Genomic DNA, 20,609 nt, shown 5'->3' with positions numbered 1-20,609 from the left:
CTCCGCCCCCATATACATGTCCATCCCAGTTTTCCACTCACTAAGGATCGGAATCTCTGGCACTTCCCATTTTTGGGCTATAACCCTTTTGGCCACTATCATGCCTAGATTACACAAGCTAAAACTCCGTCTAGGTAGGTCTGTGTCAGAAGGTATCCCCAGCAATGCATTTTCAGCATCCATTAGTAGCTGAGCCCCTAGCGCTTCACTTAGTTTCTTCACTATTATAGTCCAGTATCTTTGTATTCGTGTGCACTCCCATAATGTGTGTATAAACGTGCCTCTCTCAGTCAGACAACGGAGACACATTGGGGATTCCGCCATTCCCATTTTGTGGAGTTGGGACCTGGTTATATACGTTCTGTGGAGTATTTTAAGTTGAATTAACCGCAGCCTCAGTTTAATTGCCACCTCTCTTGGGTGCATCAGGGCCGCCTCCCAGTCTGCGTCTTCCAGATCTCCTAGGACGTCTTCCCAAGCCCCTCTCATGGACACTAAGTTGTCCGGGACATTATTGATAAGAGTCTTATAGGTCCAAGATATGGGTTTCTTTGGTATCTTATCTTGCGGGAGTCTGCCCTCGAATGGCGCGAATCCAGGAATTCCAGCCACTTCTAGTCCCTCAGCTGCCCATGCGTGTTGCAATTGTATATACTTATACCTTTGTCTCTCACCCATCTGGTATTCCTGTTGCAGTGCTGTAAATGAGATTAAGGAACCTTCCCTTATTAGATCCCCTATTGTGGAGATTCCTATCAGGTCCCAATCCCTGAAGCCCTTCAATTTGCCCAGTTCTGGTAGTCGTCTGCCCTCCCATAATAGGGTTTGCCTTGTAACTTTCTTGTGCCAACCCATTTGTTTCTCGGCTCCCTTCCAAGCCTCCAGGGCCCTTTGGGTTGCCGGCAGCAACTGTTTGACCTCTTACCCCCATATATGTAATGCAGGTAGGATCGGACTACAAACTGGTCCTGTTCTAGCGCGTAAGTTGGATGGGATCTTGACATATGCCCCCACTCATTTACTGCTATCAAGTGCGCCACCCTATAGTATGACCTGATGTCCAGGAGGGCTATTCCTCCGTTGTACTGATTGCATTGCAGCGTGTTGAGCGCAATCCATTGCTTCCCACGTCCCACAATAGAGTGCACAGCTCCCCATCTATTGCCTTAAAGGTGTCTTCCAGGATCTTATGATATGTGTTTTGCAGGCTATACAATAGCTTAGGGAGTGTAACCATTTTGTACATTGCCGCTCTTCCCAGCAGTGTGAGGGGCAACCTTCTCCATCTCTCCACGTCGGCCTGAAAATCTGTCAATACCCTCTGAACATTTTGCGAGTGGCTGCGTGAGCTGTCCATGGATATATATATATATCCCCAGGAACTAAAAAACCCTCCAACTTAACTCGGAGTTCTCAGGGGAGTTCCTGCATATCAAGTGGCCCGCCCACTGGGTAAAGGATTGATTTACCTCAATTAATCTTGTAACCTGCATGTTTCCCAAATATTCCCAGTTCTCGAAAAAGAATCAGAATTGTGGATGGGGTATCGGTGACATACAAGAGGACGGCATCTGCATAGAGCGAGATGCATTCTTCCCTTCCACCGTCCCTGAACCCCTTTACCTGTGGGTGCCCTCTAACAAGACAGGCTAGTGGCTCGAGAGTCAATGTGAAAAGCATCGGAGACAACAGGCACCCTTGTCTTGTACCTCTTTCTATCTCAAATTCCTCTGACGTTGCCCCGTTCACCCTCACCCTGGCTGTCGGAGACCTGTAAAGCAGCTGAATCCATTCTATAGATTTGGGGCCAAATCCGAATTTCCTTAGTGTCTGCCACATCAAGGGCCAGTGGACCGTATCGAAGGCCTTTTCCACATCCAGTGAGAGCAGCATATGCGGCTCTGCTCTACCTTGGATCGTACTTATCCAGTTAGCTAGTCGTCTCAGATTAAATCGTGTCGCTCTCCCTGGCATGAATCCTGATTGGTCAGCGTGTATTAAGGAAGTAATAACCCCAGCCAATCTGTTTGCCAGAATAGAAGCTAGCACCTTAACCTCCACCTTCAGGAGAGAAATTGGTCGGTATGACCCACAATCCGTTGTGGATCACCACTACTGTGGCCCTCTGTAAATCAGGTGGTAATGTACCCTCCTCCCTAGCTGCTCCGAACATGTCTAACAGGTACGGTCCCAGTAATGTGGAGTTAGCCTTAAAAACTCCACAGGCAGGCCATTTGGGCCTGGAGAATTCCCAGACTTTTGTCTATTCAAGGCCTCCATCACCTCCTCCAACGTCATCTCCCCTTCTAAAGTGCCTCGGTCCTCCAAGGACAGGGCCGGGAGGTCTATTCTCTCGAGATAATCCTGAATCTGCTCATCTCCCACCGTGGTCTGTTCTTTGTATAAGGCAGAGTAATAATCCACAAAGGCATTCGCTATGTCTTGTGCCCTGATAAGGTCCCTTCCATCACTGTGAAAGACTCCCACCCATCTGGATGCTATCTCCTTCTTGCCAGACCAGGCTAAGAGCTTCCCCGTCCTGTCTCCGGTTTCATATAACCGATGCCTAATGGCCAGGTATTGCTGTTTTGCCTCCTGTCGTGCAAGCGATTGGTATTCCGCACAGGTGACTGCTGTTTGTCGGAGAATGGGCGGACTGGAGCCCTATCCCACTTGTCACTCCAGATCCAGGAGTTTACCCTCCAGCTGCACTATCTCTTGTATCTCTTTCTTATTCTTGTGCGCGATAGCATCTTGGGCTTTGCAGCGCAGCACTGCCTTAAAGGCTTCCCAAAGGACCACGGCGGAGGCTACTGTCCCCTTATTGCCTTGGAAATACAGTTCTGATTCCACACTTAGCTCCTTCATTATCCCAAGATCCTTAAGATCCCAGGCATTTAGCCTCCATTCTCCCACTCTGCCCCGGATCTCCCCTCCTACCTTGAGCCAAAGGGGGGAGTGATCCGACAACCCCTGACTGCACCTAGTTCTCCTGCTGGGGCCAAAAAATAATCAAGTCTAGAGAACGCTAGATGCGCTCCCAAAAAATATGAGTACGTCCGGTCAGTGGGGTGATGCCGGCGCCAGACATCTTGCAGACCTAGGGTGTGGGCAAAGTCAGCCAACTTTGTGTTTCCACTCACATTACCTGCCTGCGCTGACCTGTCAACTGCAGGATCAATCAGATCGTTGAAGTCCCCGCCCACCAAATGTATGGGAGAATTTGCCACCAGCAGGACCTCCGCTACCTTCTCGAAGAGTCTGCCGCTGTAATCGAGGGGGTGCGTAAACACTAACTAACATGATCTCCCTGTGTCCCCAATCTCCCTGTACCGCCATGTAGGTGCCATTGGGGTCGGACCATATCTTTGAAACACGAAAGAGTATGGCATTCCGGGCCGGTATCGCCACCCAACCATGAGCCAGAGGTGAATCCCGCGTGAGCCAGAGCGGTATACATGCCTCGTCCCAGAAAAGTGCAGCGCGACCCCCGAAGGTGTGTCTCCTGGAGGAGCACTATGTCAGGTTTCAGTCTTTTGAGGTATTTAGTTACCAGACCCCTCTTAATCTGGTGTCCCAGCCCATTTACATTTCAGGTCATAACCGTGTAACCCTTGTCAGCCATATCTCCTGAAAGTATCTCTACCCTGTCTACCTGAGATGTGGAATCTTAGCATCCTGCCTGTGTCCTGTTGTGTAAGCTCGTGTTCCTCAAAGCAGTTCATGGTATTCCAGAAGCCACCCTTTATGTCCCCCTTCTGAACTGTCCCCCCCAACACCCAACACTCCCCACCCCACTCCCTCCCACTTCCCCCACACTTGTCCCATGTGTCAACATGACAACTGCGTAACAGGTACAGTTTGAGAGGTCTGTATACCCCCTCTCCCTATCCCAATGATAAAACTAGCTTCGCTAATGAGAGCCTAAGGCCTGTGACGCACCCGGTCTGGGAACCGCTAGAACCCCACCTGGGATAAGTTAGGTCTCGGTACGCATCTAGCGCTCTCTTGCTGTCCTTTCGGCATCCGACATGCCCTGGATCTTCATTCTTCCTCACTTCCATCTGGTGTAGTTAGTCGCATTGTCTCATTTCCTTCAGCGACACCGATTCTTCTAGTAGGTTAATGTTCTTTGGTAACGGATGGCCACTGTCTGATTCCTCTGAGTGTTCCGTTTCTTGGAGTTCCGGTGTAGCCTGCCTCCGTGGTCCACCTCCAGATTATGGTGGGTCCTGTGTCTTTTGATTGGAGTCTTCTTCTGAGTCGCATTCTCGCCTTGTTCTTTCTGTCGTCACTTTGCGCCGCCTGGGGGTGGCGCTGTGGGAGTCTGACCCGAGCCCTAATCCTCGTTTGATTTTGGCTTTCATGGTTTTGGGTCTCACCACCGTTTCCGGCGTCTGACTCTTTGAACCACCCCGCTCCGCGGTTCGCGCTATGATGGGCCTCTCCTCTACCCATAACCATGCCTCCTTAGGAGTCTGGAAAAAATAGGTTTTGTGCTGGAATATGACTTTAAGTGTGGCCAGAAAGAGGAGCATGTATTGAATGTGGAGGTTTCTCAGCTTTTCTCTTACGGAGTCGAAAGTTATCCTCTGTTTCTGTACCTCTCTAGAATAGTCCGGGAACACCATTATTTTCGTGTTTTTCATCCGGACTTTTCCCAGATGTCGCATCTGTCAGAGTATTAGGTCCCTGTCCTAGTAGTTGAGGAACCGGGCAATTACCGGCCTGGGCGGCGCCCCTGGCTGTGGCCTGGAGGTGGGCATCCTGTGCGCTCGCTCTATCACGAAACAAGAGGAGAATGAGGCATTCGTGAGAGTGTCTGTCAGCCATTTGAGGAGGTACCCTCCCATGTCTGTTCCCTCGATTCTCTCCGGCAAACCAATAAATCGCAGGTTGTTCCGCCCCGCCCTGTTTTCTGCATTGTCTACCTTCCACATTGTCTCTTTCAGGGCCGCTGTCAGTTTGGTGACTTCCCCCTTCAGGTTAATTGTTACGTCTTCTGTTTCCGAAATCCACTGCTCGGCCCTGCATCACTCTTTCGGCTACGTTGCGGAGATCTTGCCTTAACAGGGTCACATTTCTGCTATCCTGCCCTCCAACGCTTCTCTTGAGGCTTGTATCGCTCGCAGGATCACTGCATTGTTTGGTGCTGCGGCAGTGTTCACCATCGTTTCGGGGGGAGGTGTCACTACCTTCGTGAATTTGTCCAATTTCCCTTGTCGCTGGGTATTGCTGCCTTTTTTAAACCACCACCACCATTCGGTACTGTCAAAAAGCTGAATATTGATGACAGATGGACTGCCTGGACAGAGACATTTGATGGTTTCATAGATGTGATTGAAGAAGCAGATAGCAAGAAGATTACCAAGTGCCTTAAGAATCTTGCTGATAAGGGTGTAAAAGAAGTCATGAAGAAAATGTGGTGAGCTAATGAAATTACATACAGTCAAATCACCATTGGGCAAATCAACAAAGGCTGTGGAAAGGAGAACCATTTTGTAATGGTTTGCAAGACGAAGGAAACAAGTAAGTGCATCACATCGTGAAGAGAAAATGGCCGCCTGAATGTTCCAGAAGCGACATTCGCACTCCCGTATGGCCAAGAGATCACATCAGCTGAGGCAAATCTATCCCAAACGAAGTCGATCGACATCTAAATCTTTGTCAAACTGTTTTTCCATATCAATATCAAGTAAAAGTGAAGAAGATGATTGTGCCATATCGACGTTTACCTCAGAAAAGCGAGCGCATGTTGGACTGGCCACCTGTGAGTAAAAATACCGGTCCAAGAGAAGCCAAAATGACAAAGCACTAAAGTCATACAAACATTGTCCGAAAATCACACTAAAGTCAATGGTTGTTCAATATCTTTCATTATCGATAGTGGTGCGTCAATAAATATTATGCTTGAGAAGAAATATAATGGACTGTCTCCATTGCCCGAATTATGCCATTGAAAACTAAAGTGTATAGGTGGGCTGCATCAACGCCACTAAAAGTCAAGGTTCATTTGTAGCAACACAGAGAATTGCATATACATTACAATCTTTTCCACACATGTTGGTCTGTTCCGTTACAAAAGACTACGTTTTAGTGTGTCATCAGCTGAGGAGCTATTCCAAGATGCTATTCGACGTATTATACATCCTGTTATGAATGCTTTCAATTATAGTGATGACATGTTGGTTTTTGGAGTTCCACAGAGGGAGCACGGCAAAGGTCTCATGGATGTGTGTCAGTTGTTCGCTGATGTCGGTTTGACTTTGAATGCCAAGAAATGTGAGTTCTATAAGAAAAAGTTAAAATTCTTTGGCTATATCATTTCTGATGGGGGCATGACACCCGATGCAGCTAAAGTGCAAGTGCTGTCATCTGCCAGTCGCCCATAAGATGTTTCCATGTTGCATTCATTCCTTGGAATGGCCAGCTATTGCTCTAGATACATATGAGAGTTTGCCTCATTTCCATGGATTCTTGTATGACTAGCCCTTCATGCTTGTGACCGATCATCAAGCACGGTTGGCTGTCTTTGGCAATTCAAAAGCGAAAATGCCCCCTCGCATTGAACGTTGGGGGCTGCAATTGTGAGAATACAACTATACACTCTCATGCTTTGTCCAGGGAAAGATCAGAAACCTGCCGAATACTTCTCACGAGTGCCTTTACAATGCCCTGGCACCCATTCTAAAGTGGCTGAAGTTTACATAAATTTCATAGTGAAATCAAGTACCCCAGCTGCCATTTTCTTGGAACAAATTGTTACTGCCACGAGTCAAGATATTGACATGCTGAAACTGAAAGACATTATTATACATCAGTATTGGTACCAGCACCCTTGACCTCTTACCAGTGAGAGTGAATATCAGAAATGTAAATATGGTCATGGACATTTTTACTGCCTGTCCCCAGTTTCTGAAGAACTGTCAGGATATGTGATTAAAGCACCACAAAGACTCATCTATGAGCATTGATTGTGTATATATTTCTAAAAATAAGTTTTCTTTTTTTATTTAACAGAGAGGGAGATGTAATGTGTGAGTTTGTAACAAAACCCTTGTGGCTCCTGATGAATTCCGTAGAACTGTGAAGTAAGCATTAGAGTGTAGGGAAGTGAATTCAGGTTTAGAATGTTGGGTTTGTGGTTACACGGAGAAGAAGAAAGATGTGTTTTACTAAGCTCTGTGTGTGGCGTAGTCATTGACAAGTACCCGGGCTGGAAAGGACACTGCAGATACCAGTTCCTATAATTATAGGAGTGCAACAGAACTCTTACTATTTGCATTTCTTAAAGACACATGAAATGGTCTTCTGGAAGCATTCCTCTTAAATAGATGACATGCATCTTTTGATAACTTATTTTCTCACGCCTGTGCCTATCTAGTGACCCAATAACATATACGCCCTTACCATACAAATTCCAATTCTTTTACCTTCTTGAACCCAATTACTGGAACGCACTTCCACTTATCATCAGACCAGCCCTTCAGCATGATACTTTAAATCAAGACGAAAAAAACGTAGTAGAACTGTAATGCCACAGAAATTACACATTTTATATGGAAGGGCATGTTATGTTAACAAGTTGTCCTGTGCCTTTAAAGACAACTTGTTATCGTCTCATGCTCCTGCTCGGGACCACTTGTATTCTTTCAAGTGTGACCTGCGTTCTGATGATCCTTGGTGTCAGGGGCGGTGCATCAATTAGGGCGCTTGGGCGTTGCCCCACTGAGCGTTGCCGTCACTCTGGCAGCAATCCCTGTATCCCAGGCGGCAGCCGCAAGAGCTGGGTTAGTCGGCTTAGAAGGGGGTGGGGCAGCACTACAGGAGAGGAGTCCAGTTCAGCTGCAAGATAGTGTCAATGATTGACATTCACCATAACCTATCACGCAGGGGGTCGTCGGCGGAGCGCACAGCAAGAGTGCACATATTCTGTTTAGGGCTTAAACATTTTGTGACCAGCCCTGAACATGCGCACACTAGGCTGCTCATTAGAAGAGCGAGGGTTGTTCCATGCCGCTCTTCTAATGAGCACCCTAGTGCGCATGTTCGGGCTGGTCGCAAAAACATGTTAAGCCCTAAACAGAACATGCGCATTACTGCTCACGCCAATCCTGACGCTGCTGCTGGAGCAGCGTCTGGATTGGCTGAGAGCAGGCGGTACTTGCCAAGGCACCAACTCGGAAGTCGGACCTCGGCCCAGGACCAGGAGGACTCACAGAGGTGGCGCAGATCAGGTAAGTTTAGTTAGCTTAATAATAATAATGGTGCTTTATTTTAACCTCCCCCGCGCGACACCCCCTCCGCGTGAGTATTGGAGCGCGAGCCTTACTGCACGAGCGCCAGACAGCGCTCGGGAGTGGGATCATGCTGATATTAAACTACTACTCGGATTTACAGAGCAAGTCATGAAAACTGTGTTTTGCTCAAAGTGGTAACTTTAAGAATACTTCCTTCCCCTCATTATAATGACAGCTACAGTTACGTGCCATTTACCAAGTCTATACGTTTTCTTCAGAGAGCGATGTATATGCCCAGTTTGACAAACCCGGCCCGGGCACACATCTCGAGGAATGATGAAGGCACTGACAGGTTTTAAGTGAGCACCACTAAAGTTCAGTAGTTAGTAGCCACTGACCACGTCCCTCGCAAATTGCGTAAACCTATCACACCCCATCACCTACATCTAAGCCGCGTTTGTAATCAACGACTAGGAAGATACACAAGGGCCGTGTACTCTGATCAGAATACTTCATTCAACTGCTTTATTATTCACTCTAAAGGCTGTGGCAATGTTTGTGAAACCGCATCATATCTAATTATTTCAACGAACCATTTAACCCCTTCCCCGCTCATGACGGAACCGTTCCGTCATGAGCCACGGTTGCCGTGTGCTCATGACGGAACGGTTCCGCCATGCCACGACCGTTGGCGGCCGCTCCGCCCACGCGGCGCTGTTTCCCCGCCTGTGCGGGGGGACAACGCAACTGGGCGGAGTCATGACGGAACCGTTCCGTCATGAGCACAGCTCAACCGTGGCTCATGACGGAGCGGCTCCGTCATGAGCACAGCGCCACCGCGCTGCCCCCCCGCACTCCCCAGCGCCGCGGCGGAATTCCCGCCGCGGCGAAGAGGTTAAAAAAGGAGCGGAATTTCCATTAAAGAGTGGAATTGAAAAGAAGGCAGTTTATAACTGAAACTTGGTACAGTAACGTTACGTATCCTTTGTTACATCAGAAACAACCACTTTGGCGTTATCAACAACTTTTCATTTCGTGGTGACATAAGGGTGAAATTCTCAAACATAATTACGTTTTAACATCATTCTGAACAATAACAAAATTGAAAAGCTAAGGGCCAGTCATTGAAAAAATAAGGCAATAAAGATTGGCACACAGGGACTGTGCAACAATACTATATAGGTCCTGTGCACAATGCCATAAGATGGCCAGCTTCAATACTTGTACTTAAAGCACTGAATTAACCTAGATGCCAAATATCAGCGTAAGGAAGAACGTTATTTAAAAGCACACCATTATCAACTATCAAATATACAAGGGCCAAGAAAAGATGAAACAATTGTCCACAGTTAAGTTAGAGACGTTTAACGCTGACTGGCTGGGGGAGATCCAGCTGGCTCAAGATGAATGGCGACAAAACAGGTGTCTGTTTGCTCTGCACCATCCAGCACCAGCAAGCCCTCCTGCACGCACCCGTCAGGCAACATCATCCCCTTTCTGCCTCACTTCCCCTCCCCTCTTGCATAGGAGCTGCACATACATTAACCAGTGTCACGAGAGTGGGATAAGGGGGGACGAGTGATGTATTAAAGGGAGAGAAGCTGAAAACATTTGTGCTTTAGAAACTTGCGTTTCCCAAATCAGATATTTTTTCAGAATGGTCGTGCATGTGGAATACAGGTTTGCCAAGCCACGGAATACTAAACACAGATGTGCCCAACAGACTGTAAATAAGCAGACAGTGCACTGCGTCCGTTTAAGGAACTCATTTGAGGTGCACCTACATTTACAAACTTAGAAACACATGACTTGGCAGGATGCAGCACGCAATGTGCGCCCTTGAGGCTAACTGGCCGGTTTGGACAGTGTCTTGAGGGAGACTGCCTGTGAGGCAGACTTCCAGTTTAAAGAGACGCGAGACCTGACTGGCAGGCTCATTCAAGAACGTCTTACAGAATGCTGTGCATGATGAGGAGCACTGGGGATGAGTGTTTCTGTACATTTATTGTTTTTTGCACAACTTAATCCGGAGGTATGCTGGTTTCGAGCTGTCAGCGGTTTATGAAAGCGTTTGAAATGGCTGCTGTTTCTGGTCCCATAAGCCTTGAATCAGCTTCCCACGTGGTCATCTCTTTTGGTGTTCGGACCATGGCTATGCAAGTTTACAGAATTGGCTATTGGCAACAGGTGGGTGGTGGGAGTCAAGGGAAGATTCCACGTTCTATGAAGACTTTAAAGTGATGTTTGTGTATCTCTTAGAGGCATCGTATATCATTAATTTGCTTGATAGATTTATAATAACAAGTAGAGTGTTTCATTTTACTGTTTTGTTGCTCCTAAGCGCTGTAAAAAAGAGGTGTTCGTTTTACATAATTATTTTTACTAAACCATATCGTCCTCCAAATGATAAAAGGCTGTTAGCTTTACCAAATTCAAATTTAATTTTATTTCCATGTGGAAGGCAGCGCCTGTTCCATCTAGGTGATAACTATATGTGGGAGTTGATTTGTGCGCCTCTTTATTTTGTGTTACCACCCATTTGTCTAAATCTGTTGCAATGGGGAGTCGTCATATTTGGAGTTCTGGAACGGTAGCAAAGCCAGAAAATAGAAAAGACTGAGGCTGGTTTTGTAGGGTTTAGGCTTGAGATTTGGTAGGGTTCCCGGAGTCTAGGGCTCAGGTCCCATTTAAGGTTGGTGCATATTGGAGTTGCTGGAAAATGCACCATTTGCCCACTCTTTTTTTCAAAATTTTCCCTGAACTTTGTGGTTCAGGCTTGATCGCCACAGTGAAGTACGACAATTGATTTATGCCTCACCACTTTCAAATGTCACCAGCCGCCACTGCTTGGTGTTCTGCTCCAGCTCTTTTCAGTGGGCAGCTGCACCGAGCACAGCAGAAAAGCGGTTGTGGGCTTATTTCTATGCGACCTGAATAAACGGATGTTCTTCATCAAATGACCTTGTTGGATCTTCTTTACTCTAACTTAACAGGGGCTCACAGTGAAATACACTGAACATTATATTATGTTGTGATTTCATATACTCTGCTATTGTATGCTTGTGTGAATGCGTGTATGCTTGCCTTAGTCTCAAAATAGTTCATTTTACTTTTCTTGTTATGTTATTGTTGGTTTATGTACTCTGCACTACACCAAAGTTGTTCAATGTGCCACATGTCTACCAGATCCTCTTAAAACTGCTACTTGCTGCTCAAATGAATCCCAGCAATGTTGCTTAAATATTGACCTTATTTAAGCATACTGTCCGCTATCCATGCTTTTAACGCTGTCTTGTTTAACTTTCCTATAATTTCCTTTCTTTACTTCTACACTGAAGGCAACCTACAGAGAAGTTCACTAGATGTTTGATTTCTATACAGCTTTCCAATTTTCCTTCCCCCGTCTGCTTAGGGCGAACTTCTAATTTATAGTGTGGGCGGAGTAACCTTTTCTCCGAATGGGGATATTGGCTGGGGCATGTGCTTTTTATGATGTCATGACGCGTGCGTGCCCCCAGTGGCCCTGCCCCATCCATCATGGCGGCGCTCGTTTGCGTGAAGTAGGAGCAGCAGTAAAGGAGCAGCTCCAAGGTCCAGGTAAGGCGTTGGAGAGACTGTGACAGGTGGCTGCACTGCCACACGCAAAGCTCACTAGCAGCTTATGGGATAGGAGGGCGCTTGGGCTGGGGGCAGCAACTATGACCCTGTCCCTGGGAAAGAGGTGACGAGACAGGGGGCAGCTGGTGCTGGCCGCCTCTGGCGGCACTCGCACGTTGCCGCACGGGGGCAGCAGTCACCCCGCCCTAACGTATAACTGACCTCCTGATTCAGGGCAAGGGCAGCGACTCGGAGAGTGCTCCTGCTGTGTGACCTGCAGCTGTCGATGGCATGGGCCGATTACAGTTGCGCAGAGGTCACACTGTTTATGGGGCACTACTTCTTTATTTAAGATTCTGCATTTGCAAGCCCTGTTCTCTACTGTATCTAAAGCACGTACTGTTTGCTGCCTCTGTTCTGTGTCTACTACGTGCGCTGTCCTGTCTCTGTAATGGAGCTAAGTGGTGCACTGCTTGTGCTGTGTTAGTACTTTGCTGCTCTGTATTGTATTCTTTCTGTGCGTGTGCAACCTGGCATCTGCACTGCCTACTGTTGTGGCGCCCTGTCTCTGTAATTGAGCTGTGTCCATTGTGTTGCTGCTCTGTATTGTATTCAGTGCTTGGGCAACCTGACTCTGTACTGTCTACTGCTTGTGGTGCCACTGTATAGTGTCCTTTGCTTGTGTTGCTTTGTACCTGTTAGGGGGTATGAAGCACGTACATCTTTGTACTGCTTCTGTACCGTTGCATTGTGTTCTTAGCCGATTAACCTTGGCCTCTGCTTTGTCTACTGCTTGTGCACCCCTGTCTCTGTAATGGACCTAAATAAAGCGTGTACTGCTTATGCTGCCTATGTACTGTCTACTACTTGTGCTGCGCTGTATGCACGGATTGTGTCCTCTGCATGTGTATCCTGGCCTATGCACTGTCTACTGCGTGTGCTGCCACTGTATTTTGTCCTCCGCTCGTGCAGCCCTTCTCTGTATTGGATCTAAAGTGTGTATTGCGGATACTAATTTTGTTCCATTTGTATGTGCTTGTACACATGGCCTGCCTTTAGCACGGGCGAGCTCGGCCCACGCCCAGGGCGTTGGCATTCGTTGGGGCGCAAGGATGTGTCGACGTACAGATCATGCTGCTCCCACGCCTCTTCCCTTAAATGGCTCTTGCAATTCAAGCCACATTGTGTTTATTCATGCTTTTTTCTTGTACAGGCTTCAGAGTTCAGACTCCCCATTTAAAATACTCTAGCCTTCCTATCTCCTTAACATTTACACCCTCTCCTCATCTACATTTTAGCACTAGTAGGAAGAAGCTGACATGAGGGTGATTCAGGTGAAAACTGGGGAGGAGGAGCGAAGTTTGTGCCATCAGCCAAGGGGGCCTTCCCTGAATACAATAGCCTCCAGCTCCCCGACAAAGTTTACTTAGTAAAAGCAGCAAGTGAGAACATGTTGGACTAGACCGCAGACAGCTGAGGCAGAAGAGGTAGACAGAATGGTCTCTGTTGGTGCTCCTGAACCTCTATATAACTACATTGTAATTACTATTTTCTAAACGTGAAACATACATATTTCTGGTCTTGTTGCCAATACAAAAATACTGTGATACTCGATTACTGGTATTTTAGACTGGGCAAGTATGGCGTTATGGCACAGCAGCGTCTATCTAAATTGGTCTTCATTTTCCGTTTGTGAGACGAATCAGAAGTGCGAAGCTTATTAATGTCAATAGATTTTTCAGGGGTCAATTGTGGTGATTTGGTTCCCATGGCTGTTGTGGGAAACTGGGTTTTTGTTGCACCAGGCAAAAGGTGGGGGCATACTGCAATATAACTACCAAGAACTACTCGGGAAAGTGAAGGCCGACCTAGCGCAATGGCATCGTTACCCACTCTCATGGCTAGGCAGGATAGCTGCATTGAAGATGACGATCCTTTCCAGAACCCTATACAAAGTCCTAACCTTGCTGGTCCGGCCTCCGCAGGCCATGCAAAAAGCCCTCCAAAATTTTGTCTGGGCAGGTAAGCGTGCACGGATGAGAGGAGACCATAGCTGGCGGCCCCGGAGGAGGGCGGTCTGGGCATCCCCTTCGTGGCTCCCTATTTTCAAGAGTCACAACTTAGATACTTGGTAGAATGGTCCAGGTCTGAATCGGGGAAGAGATGGTTATTTATGGACAGGGCATTAGCTAACACAGCACTCTGGAAGATCCCCTGTATGCTCCGCGCTCATCTCCCACCGAATTAATGAACCGGACCAAATATATCTGGTGCTCATGTAAAGCGTCCGAGTGTGCGCTGTATCAAATGTTGGGGCGACAAAGTTCTACCGTTTCTCTTTGCTTTCTAGTACTTGCAGTCTTGTGTCTCCTCGCCAAAAAAGAACCACAAGTACGAGGATACAAAGAAAACGCTATTTGCTACGCTAATGGAGATACTTGTTTGCTCTTTGTATATTTAAGTTACAGGCTACAACTAGGATGACGAGCGGAGGATTAAGGGGTGCAAACTTCGGGCAAAGGCAGGCCTCCGTACTTGTGTGCAACCCCACCTCCGTACTTGTGTGCAACCCCACCCGCACTGTCTCCTGCATGTACAAGTCTGCTTCTGTAATGAGTGCAACGCATGTTGGACTGTCTCCACTGATTGTCCCTTCCTGTCCGAGTCCTCGTCGTTTACTGCACGTGCTGCCACTGTACAGAGTACTCCAATTGTATCCGTCTCTCGCACTGTCCCTGTACTGAGCACATTGCAAGTACATCGCTCGCTCGCTCTGTCCCGAGCACGTTGCAAGTACATCGCTCGCTCGCTCTGCCCCTGTACTGAGCACATTGCAAGTGCAGCCCTTTCTCGCTCTGCCCCTGTATTGAACACATTGCACGTGCAGCCCTTGCTCGCTTTGCTTCTATGCTGAGTACTGCTCGTACATCCCTCGCGCTGCGCCTGTTCTGAGCACACTGCAAGTGCAGCCTTAGCTCGAGACTGAGTTCACTACAAGCGCAGCGGCGCCTCTCCAGTAAGTATATTTTGTGAATGGGGCACACGTGCATGCGTAGCACTGTGCCTATTGATGTCACCTCTGCATGCGCCGCCTCAGAGCTGAGGATGTTTCACGTGCAGTTCTGCCTTTGGTTAATACACGGGCGCGTGCATGCCCTTTACCCGTGTACGGAAGTTCCTGGTATGCTTTCACTTGTTTTGAATGAGTACGTTCGCGCATCTTTGTGTACTGAGCCATTGCCAGTTAACATACCGCTGTGAGCACAGTAGACACATCTGTGCTTATACTGAGCTGCATTCATAACAGCAGCTACACTTCCTATTCATCTCTTCATTTAATGTAGCGGTGCGAACTTTGCTTTTATGCTAAAGACAATCAGTACATGCCCGTCACTATCTGAAAACAAGGGACAGACAGCTCACGCCCGGACAACCAACAATGCTTCTATTCCAGGAATAGTTACGGAAGCTTTGGCTCGGTACTAGCGATGCTTTTTTTCCTGGTTACAGGGGTCAGTGCACATGTACTCGCTGGGCCCCGGGACAGCGCTCTCTGTACCGCTAAGACCTATTGGTGCCTGGGCAGCTCTGAAATATAACGGTGCCTTTTAGGAGACGGCTACATTAAAAAAACAAGCATTTACAATGCAATGGTCTCGGCATTGTTAAAGTTAGAGCTATTGGCATTGCTCATGACATTATTTTTGTTTGTGTTTTTAAAAGATTTAACCCTTTCGACGCGCATGACGGAACGGTTCCGTCATGCACGTCGGTTGTGCTGTGCGCATGACGGAACCGTTCCGTCATGGCCCCGCCCGCGCACGGAACCTTCAGCGTGGTGCGGAAATCCGCGCCGCGCTGAAGGGGTTAACCTCTTCTGTGCCCATGACGAGATAGTCTCGTAATGGAGCACGGTCGTGCTGTGCCCATGACGAGACTATCTCGTCATGAAACCCGCCCACTAAGGAAACGCCCGGCACAGGAGGGGGAAAGGGCGTGGCACCGAAGGGGTTAAAGAAACGGTATTGTTATTTACAATGTCAATAGCTTAATCACTCACAAATGCTCCTGCAAGGGAAACGCTTTGTGGGCTCTTGCCCCCCCCCACCCCACCCCCATTCCCACTTGTAGCGCGAGGCGCGTGCTTGTTTAAACTAATGATGTGTATATTCACAAAGCGCTTACAGGCTGTGAAGTCAAAGAGCTATGAACACCCACCTCTGCGGCCCCCTTCTCTTCCTAAATCCATTGTTTATTTTTTTGCAGGTAGATATAGCGCAACCTCTACCCGAAGGTATTGGAGCGCTTTAAATGACCACCAGTTACCTTACACAAGACATTAATTTTTTATAAACACGGGAAGATTAAGATATCACAGGATGCTGAACCAAGGCCGACACTCGAACCCTGTGCGTCAGCTCCAAAGTCGGCTGCTCTTGCCCTAAGTCTACGTCCTTTGTTTGAATTATAGGACCCACTGACCTGCCTCTTGACCTCGACCACTTAGGAGACTTTGAAGGCGAATTTGTTTAAATTCTCATGTGCCCTGATCCATGCGTGAGCAGCTCGCCGAGTTTATGTTTTTCGCTGTGCCTTCTAAGACTTGTAGCCCTACTTTTAACTCATTCTTACAGGAGAATTATAAATCCGAACCTGTAACAAAATACAATCTGGGTAGGGTTAACTACCCTCGCAAGGACCAAGCAAACTACACGACCCATCATGCATCTGAGCTCACACTCATCATGTAAGCAGAACGCGTTGCCCCGAACAGTCAGAGGTTGTTAACTTTAATCTCCCCCCTCACAAGTACTCCCAAACGTTCCCTTCCCACCACAGCCGCACCACAATCACTATGTCTGCCAACTTCAGTGCTGAAAGGAGGTGCAGTAAAGGGGTAAGCTCAAAGATGCTAGATCTGCCGGAGAGAAAAGAACCAATGTATAGTGTATGCTAACATTGTGAATACAATCCTCGAGACAAATAAAAGCTAAGATAATACAATTATAGAGCATTTATTTCCCCCCTCCCCCGCCCCTTTCATGGTATCGTCTGGATTGCTGTTGAAAAGTGGAGGGAGTGAGTAGAATGTCCTTCACATTAGCAGCCTCAGAAGGATTAAAGGCTGTGTCACCTGCAGGACTATTTTTATCGACATTGGAAAGATGACATGCCTAATTTGAATTATGATATTTATTATCTCCTAGGCCACTCGAATGACGCAGAAAGGGAGGACCAAACTAGGAGGCAAAAAAGGCAACTATGCAGTATAATGAGGCACTTTTTTATAGTATTGCTTCATTATTTTGTGTTTTTTTTATACTTGCTAACACTTTCTGGCCAAAGATTTGACCTCCTTGGTACCAGTTTAACAACCAAATACGGCCATAAACAACTGAAGGATGGATAACCAGTCAACCTTTGCGGGTGGCATTCTATTGTGCGGAAACAGGGGTCGCCACATATTTAGTAACGTTTGATGCGATTCAGCTAGACGCATTGTTTGGTTAAAATCTGCAGATACAGCAGTGGATGGATCAAGTGGCAAATGGGGCAAATCTATAATTATGTGGAAAACGCTGCGGCTGCAGAATCACATAATTCAAGTGGCCCTGATTATATAGATCTCCGAAGGATAACGGGTTGAGTTTCACATATGGCTGTAAATATATCGACCTCGTAAGGATTGCGGCCTATATCTGCCCAATCATGACAGCCTGGGTTTAACGGTACTCTTTGCAGTAGGGTCCCAACACACTGAGCTGCTTTTAGAGGGGTGACCTATAGCGCCTTGCCCATCACACGAGGGCACTGTGGGAGGTGCCAAGACTTGAAGGTTTGCCACCGCAGCGCCTCATGAATAAGGCACATCCTCCCAGCCTGGCAGTCTGGCGGCTCTTAAATTGCATCAGAAGCTTGTTAGCAAACAATAGAGCGCACAAGGGGCCGGGAGGGGCCGCGGGGGTGGAAATGGCGCTGTAATTGGATAGGGCGGATGCACTGTACTTAAAGGTAGGGGGGAGGATCCGTGTCAAGCACCGGTACTGTGCCATAGCTGAGAGCTCCGCAAGGCTAACTGCAGGGGAAGAAGAGTGCACCTGTGGCACCCCACACACTCACCTTGCATTCCCAGCTGGACCCGTGCGGACCCGGGGGTGCCAGGGCACCGCGCCCACTCTTCAGCGGATCCTTCGTTCTCCACCCGCTGCAGCTGAGGGTGCAGTGCACAAAGGAGCCAAGGGCGCATAAGGAGCTGCGCGGCAGGGACGGACACTTGGACCTCCTTTCTGCAGCTCTGCCAGCACCGAGGACATCCTGGGGTACGGGGGACCCCAACAGTGCGGCTCCAGTGCAGGAGGATGCAGTCTTCCAAGATAAGGCTTAATATTGGAGCTTAGACCGTTCCCGGGGAATACAGAACTTTGCACCGGGAGTTAAAGTGGTTTGCGCAAGATCACACGGTTAGTGTCAAGTGGAGAAACCAGGATTTAAACGTGTTATGGTTTGTGACCTGAGTTGGAAAAGTAAACATCAGAGCACACCTCACCACAAGCTCCAGGTTGCGAGGATAGGGCAGCGAGAGCCATGAACGCCGCCGCCTTTCTCCGAGGCGAAGCAGAAATGCCTCGGAGAAACGCAGCGGCGGTTTCGGATTTGGGGGCGTGTTTTTATTTTCTCTCCTCTTGCCATTGGCTGGAGGAGAGAAAAACACGCCCAGCGAAAAGTAGCGAAAAAACACGCTCCCGAATCCGAAAAGGACGGGGCTTGTTTTGCGAGACAAAGATTCTTCTCCAATGGCTGGCCAGCATTTAAGAGGCCAGCCAATGGAGAAGAGGAGAGAAGAGGGGCGGGTTCAAGCCCCTCTTCTCCAAAACATTAAATCTCGGAGCGTGACTGCGCAAGCGCAGCCTTCGAGCCGAGACCTAAAAAGGCGTGGCTAAAAAGTGGAAAGAAGAGCACGGAACACGCCCCCGAATCTGAAAAAGACGGAGCCTATTTGGAGGGACGGCTCTCTCCTCCAATGGCTGGCCTCCGTTTAGGAAGCCAGCCAATGGAGAGCCAAAAAGAGAGGCGGGCTAAATAGCCACTCTAAGCATCATAAGATCTCCGGACTTCCGGTTCTGCCTTCGTCAGACCGGACGGTCCCCCGACCTAAAAAACAACAACTTGATTTTCATTTGGCATACAACCTTAAATCTCGACAAACATTACAGTAAGTGCAGCAGCATACAGAGAACTGGTAGCATCATGACCAGTATTACTTAGTTACAACCATTTAACTTGATAGTTCAGGAGACATAAACCCACAGCTGGATACTTATCCAATGCGTTCTGGAAACCACAGCGCCCAACGCCCCTACTAAGAGGTGACCCGGCCCGTTCCCCACACTCTATATGGTAGATGACAACAATGGTGCATCTCGATCATTTACGTGCTTGTTAAGTCAGCCGGCGCCTTTTCAATCTTGTTCTCCCTCTGACTCTTCAGCCGATGTGTGACGAGCAAGGTAAGCCTTGAAAGGGTCCCAGAAGTCCTTTGGTTTACACCTAGTGGGCATTAACATTTTCCGATTGTGTGTTGCAGTATGACTTGTCGGTGCGCCATTCCTGGATTGTGGGGGTAGGCCCCTTCATCCACCGTATCGCTACCCTATGATTTGCCATAAGGAGGCCTAGCGCAAGCAGCTTGCGCTTACTCTTTTGATACTCTTTTGATACTCTTTAACATAGCCCAGCAAGGCCTCCAATGGGTCAGCTTAAATCTCACCTCCGCAATATCTTGTAATGCAATGTGTACCATCTCCCAGTACCTCTGAATATCTGGGCAGCCCCAGGCAAGGTGAGTGAAATTTGCTAATTCCGCCCGCACCTTATACATCTGTCATCCTCTCTATGGCCATATTTATGTAGGCGAACCGAAGTGTAGTACACCCGTTGCAAGTACTTAAAGTGTGTCGGGCGATGTCTGCCATTTTGGGAGATAGACTTTATAAATGTGCAGCAATACGTCCACTGCTCATCTGTGATGTCTAGCTCTAACTCTGCTCGCCATTCTCGTAGAGCCTTCACATTCACCGGGCCTGTTCCCAAGCTGGAGGGGGCATACAAAATCGAAATCCTGTGTTGCTGAGATTTGGCTCCCAACGAGTACATTAGAGGGGCGTATTCGTGCGGTTCTAGCATCACTGCACCCAATGTTGCGTGTAGCGCATGCCTTGCACGGAAATAATTACATTTTATCATCGCAGGGGCAGCAAAATAATCTATTTTAACTTTTCCCAGTGTTTCACCACATCTTCCTCAAAGTAATCTCCCGCAGTAGTGAGGCTGAGCAACCGCACAGCTTGGATAAATTCCCTCTCTTGCCGCATTGGTAGCCAGTCGCATAGTTAAAGTGGCAATTTTGGGGAGTAAAGCAGTGTGATATCTTGCCTACGGGATCAATCAATCAATCAATCATAGCACTTGTATAGCGCGCTACTCACCCGGAAGGGTCTCAAGGCGCTTGGGGGAAGGGGGCCGCTACTGCTCGAACAGCCAGGTCTTGAGTTGTCTCCTGAAGGCGAGGTGGTCCTGGGTCAGCCGAAGGTGGATGGGGAGGGAGTTCCATGTCTTGGCCGCCGGGTAGGAGAAGGATCTGCCTCTGGCGGTGGCTCTTCGGATGCGTGGTACGGCGGCGAGGGCGAGGCTAGCGGACCGTAGCTGGCGGGTGGGCGTGTGGAAGGTCAGGCGGTCGTTGAGGTACTTGGGGCCCAGGTTGTGGAGAGACTT

The 20,609-nt window shown here is 48.2% G+C and overlaps 1 protein-coding gene across 4 annotated transcripts in view; it reads left to right on the top strand.

The window, feature by feature from the left end:
* The first annotated feature begins 11,706 nt into the window (after positions 1–11,706).
* Positions 11,707–20,609, top strand: part of BCL2L13 (BCL2 like 13) — a 425,050-nt gene continuing 416,147 nt past the window's right edge. For 3 of the 4 annotated variants that reach the window (XM_085652167.1, XM_085652166.1, XM_085652165.1), the window contains exon 1: positions 11,760–11,837. The gene's annotated coding sequence lies outside the window, so the exon portion shown is untranslated. Of the gene's footprint in view, positions 11,838–20,609 lie in introns of all 4 variants that reach the window. The other variant, XM_085652164.1, reaches the window with a different exon arrangement.

The sequence above is a fragment of the Triturus cristatus genome, chromosome 4_1 (genome assembly GCF_964204655.1).
Source record: "Triturus cristatus chromosome 4_1, aTriCri1.1, whole genome shotgun sequence".
Lineage (NCBI taxonomy): Eukaryota > Metazoa > Chordata > Amphibia > Caudata > Salamandridae > Triturus > Triturus cristatus.
The sequence above is the reverse complement of the archived record's forward strand: the minus strand, read 5'-3'. Positions and strand labels throughout refer to the sequence as shown.